Raw genomic sequence first — 5,874 nt, 5'->3', positions numbered from 1 at the left:
TGACTCAGACTGCTTGTGTCCAGGTCCAAGCTGCATCGCTTATTAGTGGAATGACCTTGGGCAATTTCTTTAACTTCTCTCTGTGGCAGCTGCCTCATCTTTCTGAGGGAGATGGTAATGGTACCTGCCCCAGAGGGTTATTAGAACTCAATGAGAGATTCTTTGCTCAATACATGCAGAGAGTGAGCCCCATGTAAATGTCAGCTGTGAATTATAATAAGGCTGTTCTATTTGCAGTTTATGAAGCTGAGATACATCACATCCATATGTTATGGGCATTGTTATTATCTTAGTAAAGTCTATAAAACTTCATTTCCAGTCACAAAAATAATGACATGGGATCCACTTGGAAATCATCGGCAGAAACTGGCTCGAGTAGCACAGAGATCATTGTATGCCAGAAAGACCATACAAATCCGGATGAAGCCACCATCAGATTGCTTTCTGTTTAAGTGGTGGTGAACTACAAGTTCTTTTAGTTCTTTGGGTTTTTTTTTTTTTTTTTTGCATTTGCCAAATGAAATTTGGTTCCGCCTTTAAAGTCAAAGCTGTCCAAGAAAGGTCACAAAGTGAGGATCACACTTTCACTCCGGAACCCTTCTGCAGAAACTTAGAATCAGGCTGTGCACAACTGAAAAGGAAAAATAGGTTAGAATACCTCAGAGCGGTTTCCCATGTACATTTCCCCACACAAGAGGTTCTAACTCAGACCACGTCCAAGTTCAGTTCAAAACATAAGTGGTAGCATGGACTTTCCAAACTCAGTAAACGAAGTGACCGTGTCTCCCCCAGTAAGTGCAGCGTTCTCCATTGTCCTCGTAGACACAGCCTGGCGCCAGTGCCGCTTCAGCAAGAAACTTCGGCCAACTCCTTACACCCTGCCGGTCCCAGCTCTGTGGGAAGTTGGGTTACGGTGGGTTGCACCATTGCCCCTGCCCCCTTGAAATCCACCCCAGAAACTACGGCTTCGGAGGAACCTCCCTGACACCCTGAAGGTCTTCGTGTTGAGCTTCCTCTCCTCAGCCCACATCATCCACCTGGAACTGGTCTTGGGTTCAGAGGAGATGTTGTCAAAGAAGGACTTGGACGTGTTGTAGTAGCAGCGGGGCCCCAAGTGGTCCTCCTCAGCAGTGGCCTCTTCACTCTGGGTCACCACGTCCAGGTCCTTCTCTTCCCCTTTCTCAGCTTTGTCATCTTGAAAATTCAGTTTCTTTTTAAATTCCTTGTCCAGCTCTTCTCGGCTGAACTGGGCATTTGCCCTCTCAAAATCAAAGTCGCCTTCAAACTTGATTGTGTTTTCCTTGATGTTAGTTGGACAGCTTTGCCCTCTGGAGCGGTTCCTTGTTCGTCTGTTCCCTGAGCGCCTCCTCTGAGGTCTTCTGTTCTCTGTTGTTCACCGGCCGTTGAGTTTGCACAGCTGCCTCTGAGCTATATCGGTGGCGGCCTTGCTGCTGGTGGGGCTGGGCGCCTGTTGAGCTGCATGCCCACGGTGCCCTCGCCAGGTAACAGCTTCCTAGAGTTCAAGTTATCAAGAGATCCAGTCTGGACGGCCTGCTCCACCATGGGGCTCTTGCCAACTAAGACAGACGGAAATCTGGCTCCTAAACCGAAGGAGGCCAGCATACTGCTGGCTAAGCAGGGAGCTGCCCACCAGCTGGCTGTAGGGTGGCTTCCCTCGGAAGGGGCTGTAAGGCACCTGGAAGGAGGAGCCCAACCCAAGCCCAGGGAAGATCGAAGGACAGCAGGATCCTGAGGGAGTGTGTGCTGAGCTTTCGGAGGTTCACACACAGTAATATCTTTGACATCACTTCCCCGGAAGATGATGCACTCATAAATCTCCTCTCCAGGGGGGTGGCAGGCCTATCTGTGGGACGGTCTTCAGTACCAAAGTTCCTCGCTTTGGCGAGCGCCGTGGTGGCATTGTCCCAGTCAATGGTGTAGAGGATGCCCTTGTAGCGGATCTGTGCCTTGGAGATGATGCTGATCTTGCTGCCCAGGTTCGGGGTGCCCGAGGAGCCGCTCATGGCGGTGGTCACCTGGCCGGGCCCGGCCCACTTGCCTTTGCATGGTGGCCTCGTCACCCTCTCCTCGCGGCCTCGATGCCGCCTTACTGGCACTCGAGGGCCTGCCTGGGGACCAGGGGGCCTCTTTTAGTTCTTGACATTGTTCTTTCTCATGGAGTCACGTAGCTGAGCTTGGGTTGGGGCAATTATCTGGGCGTATAACCAAATAACATTGGAACACAAGTTCAAGGGAAATGACAAATCAGTTTTAACTTTTTTCTTCCTGTGCTTTTCTCATTAGGGTCTAGAGGGGTCTTCTTCCTTATTGAATATGACCTTTTGAGAAATTTAGTTTCCATCTTTCCCAATAGAATCATTCTTCTTAGGGAATTAAATTTGCTTCAAGTTTCTGCCTCTTCTGCTCAGTTTAAAAGACGAGGCCAGGGCCCTGTGGGTGTTTTGTTATTGATGTCTGCTATTTTTTACTCTCAGCTCTGTCGTTAAATTGTATTATGGTAGGCGGCATCTCCTAGGCCCGGTCTTTTAACATCATTTGCCTTAAGATGTGTTATTTGCCTAGGAACACGCAGTATCTATGTTGCAAGCTTAGCATCACTGGGGACCAGACTTGCAAACAGAACCAGGCACTGAGGCCTATGGTAGCCACCCAGATAACAGGACTGCACGTTGCTGGTCAGAATTCTCCTCCTTGTACATTCTGTGTGGCCTTGGCAAGTTTCTGAATTCCTCTGGCTCTAAGATTGCTCTTTGATCTCTACATTCCTTGCTAGCCTTCTGCTTCATTAGTACAGTTCCCAAACTCAGTTTTGTGGTCAGTTAATCTTTGTGTTGGGGTTGGACATTCTCTCATCGAATAAATTTAGAAAATGCATCTTACTTTATTTTTCTCTCAAAGAGTTACAAGGCACACATGCTTATCAAGGTCTCTGAGAAGCTCCCTGTTGAACAATGCTTAATGAAGCATTTCTCAAATATAGGTGAATATGTAATTTTTTTCTTGATTAATTTTGGTTTCCTGGGAAGACTTCTGAAGAGCATCATTTGGGAAAGATTTCTGCTGCAGCTTTCTCAGGTGATTAGTTATGTAAGGTAAAGAACACAGAGCAGTGTCTCTGATTTTAGAATGACAGTGTAAGTGTAACATTGCCTTTTAATTGGAAGATAGTTGTGTAAACAGTTTTTAAGCAATAGGTGTCTGCATTCTGATAAACTGCCAGAGTATCTCTGTTCAGCTAACAGAAGTCAAATTTGGAGGCCCACAACCAGGAAGGAACTACTTTATTGGTTAACTCTTCAAAAAGTCAAAGTTTCCAGGTCGAATCATGTCCCATCCCCTCTTGGGGCTGTCCTGCCTTATAAAAGGCAGGGAAACCAGGCAAGTAGCTACAATCCTGTTTTAGCCTCAGAAAAGTGCTACAGCACTACACGTGGCTTCTTTTCCTCCCTTTCATTTAAAATCAGTTAGGGATTATAATATGAGATTTCAAAGAAATAGGAAAAACTAGCTTTCATTAGAATTGAAATGAAAACTAATGAGAAAAAAAATGCAGCTATAAAAGACTTCTGTTCTATCCTTATGGTAACAATCCTGAAACACTAACACAAAAAGCATTAGGGCTAAACTCCGAAATCAGTCACGAGCATGCTGGGCATTAGGCGTAATCAGAAGATTTCAGTAAATGCAACTGGCCTTTTGGCAGCAGCTAACATATGACAGCTCTGCAAATGCCAAGCATTTTATCAACGAGTGGTCCAGTTGTGATCTTTTGCCTGGCGCCTGGTGCTTTGGCCAAGTCAGGAGGATGTTATCAGGGGTACAGAGTTCCAGGCAGTGGCCTGGACTCGAGGAAGGGAGGGTGGGGTGACCCCAGAGTATGGCCCAAAGCCATTTCAAAACAAATCAAAAAACCCACCTAGACAGAGAAGAAAGTAAGCTGAGAATGTTCAATTAATCAAGCTTTATATTTAAACAATGTGATCATGTAGTCTTTCCTTTTCATTGGGTAGATTATGTGCCTTATGTTAAATTACTATTTCAGAATGGGTGCTGGAGTTTGTGTCTCTTGCGGGAATTAAATGATCTGTTCTCACATTTAAAACAATTATGCCAGTTTCCTTCTACATCTTAGCCTATAAATGCATCTGATGCTGGGGATATTTGTCCTAAGTATCTTTTCCCATTTAAACTGTCTTCATAACATTTCTAATTTGCAAAAGCCTTGGTGTTCAAAAATAATTGGGAGAAACATTGGACTGTGGGTGATGGGTAATCCAGCCCTGCATCAGGGCATTACTGACTACTAAAGGAAAAAAATGCCTCTTTCCTGAACCTTACCGGATGGGGCCATTGTTTTCAGACAGACTTTACCTAATACAAAAGGACTCAAAGTCCATGACTGGCCTCAGACCAGCATTTTGTCTGGGAACAACATTCAAAGCCATGATGAACAACCAGGCTGATAGTAAAAGGAGCCTCCCCAAGTTGGAGTATTTTTGTTAAATCCTAGTACAAAAAAAAAAGTACTAAAAGCCCATCTGGTGAGATGATAATTCATTAAGTGAAAAGAGGAGCAGAAGGCTTGGGAAAATCGATCTTTTTCTTTCTTTGTCTCCTGTGTTTGAGTTATTGTGCAATCACAGTGATATAAATCTGGATTCAGAGTGGCGGAAAACCCGTGGAACGTTCCGGGCATGTTTTAATAGTGTCTTTGCAGCAAGGATGGTGTTCTGCATCTGTGATGTCCGTGAACTGATGTGCTGTTTGGAGTGGTCTTTAGAATTAGCACAGGAGACAGAGTGGGGAGGGTCAGGAGATGAGGACTCTGTGCTGGAGGAAGGAGCTAGACTCCAGGAAACTCCTCATTCTTCCTGAGCTGCTGTGACACACCCTCGGGGTGGCACACCCTCCCTGGAGTCCAGCTCAGCCCACAGACTCGTGGAAGGAGAACCAGGGCCCAGGCCTCCCCTTTGAGGAGTGGATGCAGCGCTTCCGCGTGTCAGCCACCTCGGGAAGAAAAGCTGAAGCCTTAGAGCTTTGTGCACGTGGCCTGGGAACCCACTGAGCTCATGGACCCACATCACATCCTCGAAGACCACCGAGGTTTGGCTGTCTTTTTCATAAACTTGGCATGTGAGCTGTCTGGGGTAGGCTGTGCATTTAAAGATGACGAGAGCTGCGGGGACTTTTCCATTGGTTAAAATAGTTTGTGCACTTGTTATATTAACCCTTGAGGTTAATACAAACACATGCTTGTATAATATGCATATGTTATAGACTAACATGCTTATGTGCTGAGCTAAGCTGGTTCAGTCATGTCCGACTCTTTGCAACCCTAGGGACTATAGCCCTCCAGGCTCCTCTGTCCATGAGATTCTCCAGATAAGATTAGTGGAGCGGGTTGCCATTTCCTTGATCTTCCTGACCCAGGGATTGAACCTGAGTCTCTCATGTCTCCTGCATTGGCAGGCAGGTTTCTTACCACCGCAGGTGGGTTCTTCACCACTATTGAAGCAAATTTATAAATAGTATTCTTTACTACTCTTTAAACATTTACAAATATCATTAGATGGGATTTTAAAAAATGGATATGACTTATGTAGCAGGAGTCCAGCTCCATTAAGTCAAATTTGGGTGGGTTGGTCTGTTGGAGCACATTGGGGGTCCCGAGTGACTGTGAGTGAGACTCTGTGACCTGCATTTCTGCTTATGTATTCTTTTCCTCATATCCCCCATCTCCATGCCAGTATATCTGTGTGAACATAGCTTTGAGGTGAATTCCCCCATCTCCTTATGCTATGTTGTTTTTGTCTGCGTAGATTGGGTACATCAGACACTTTGTTTGAGCTAGGT

The 5,874-nt window shown here is 45.7% G+C and overlaps 1 pseudogene; it reads right to left on the bottom strand.

The window, feature by feature from the left end:
* Positions 1-871: 871 nt before the first annotated feature.
* LOC138070127 (protein LSM14 homolog B pseudogene) lies at positions 872-2,024 on the bottom strand (annotated as a pseudogene).
* Between the last annotated feature and the right edge of the window lie 3,850 nt (positions 2,025-5,874).

The sequence above is a fragment of the Capricornis sumatraensis genome, chromosome 23, assembly GCF_032405125.1.
Source record: "Capricornis sumatraensis isolate serow.1 chromosome 23, serow.2, whole genome shotgun sequence".
Classification (NCBI taxonomy): domain Eukaryota; kingdom Metazoa; phylum Chordata; class Mammalia; order Artiodactyla; family Bovidae; genus Capricornis; species Capricornis sumatraensis.
The sequence above is the reverse complement of the archived record's forward strand: the minus strand, read 5'-3'. Positions and strand labels throughout refer to the sequence as shown.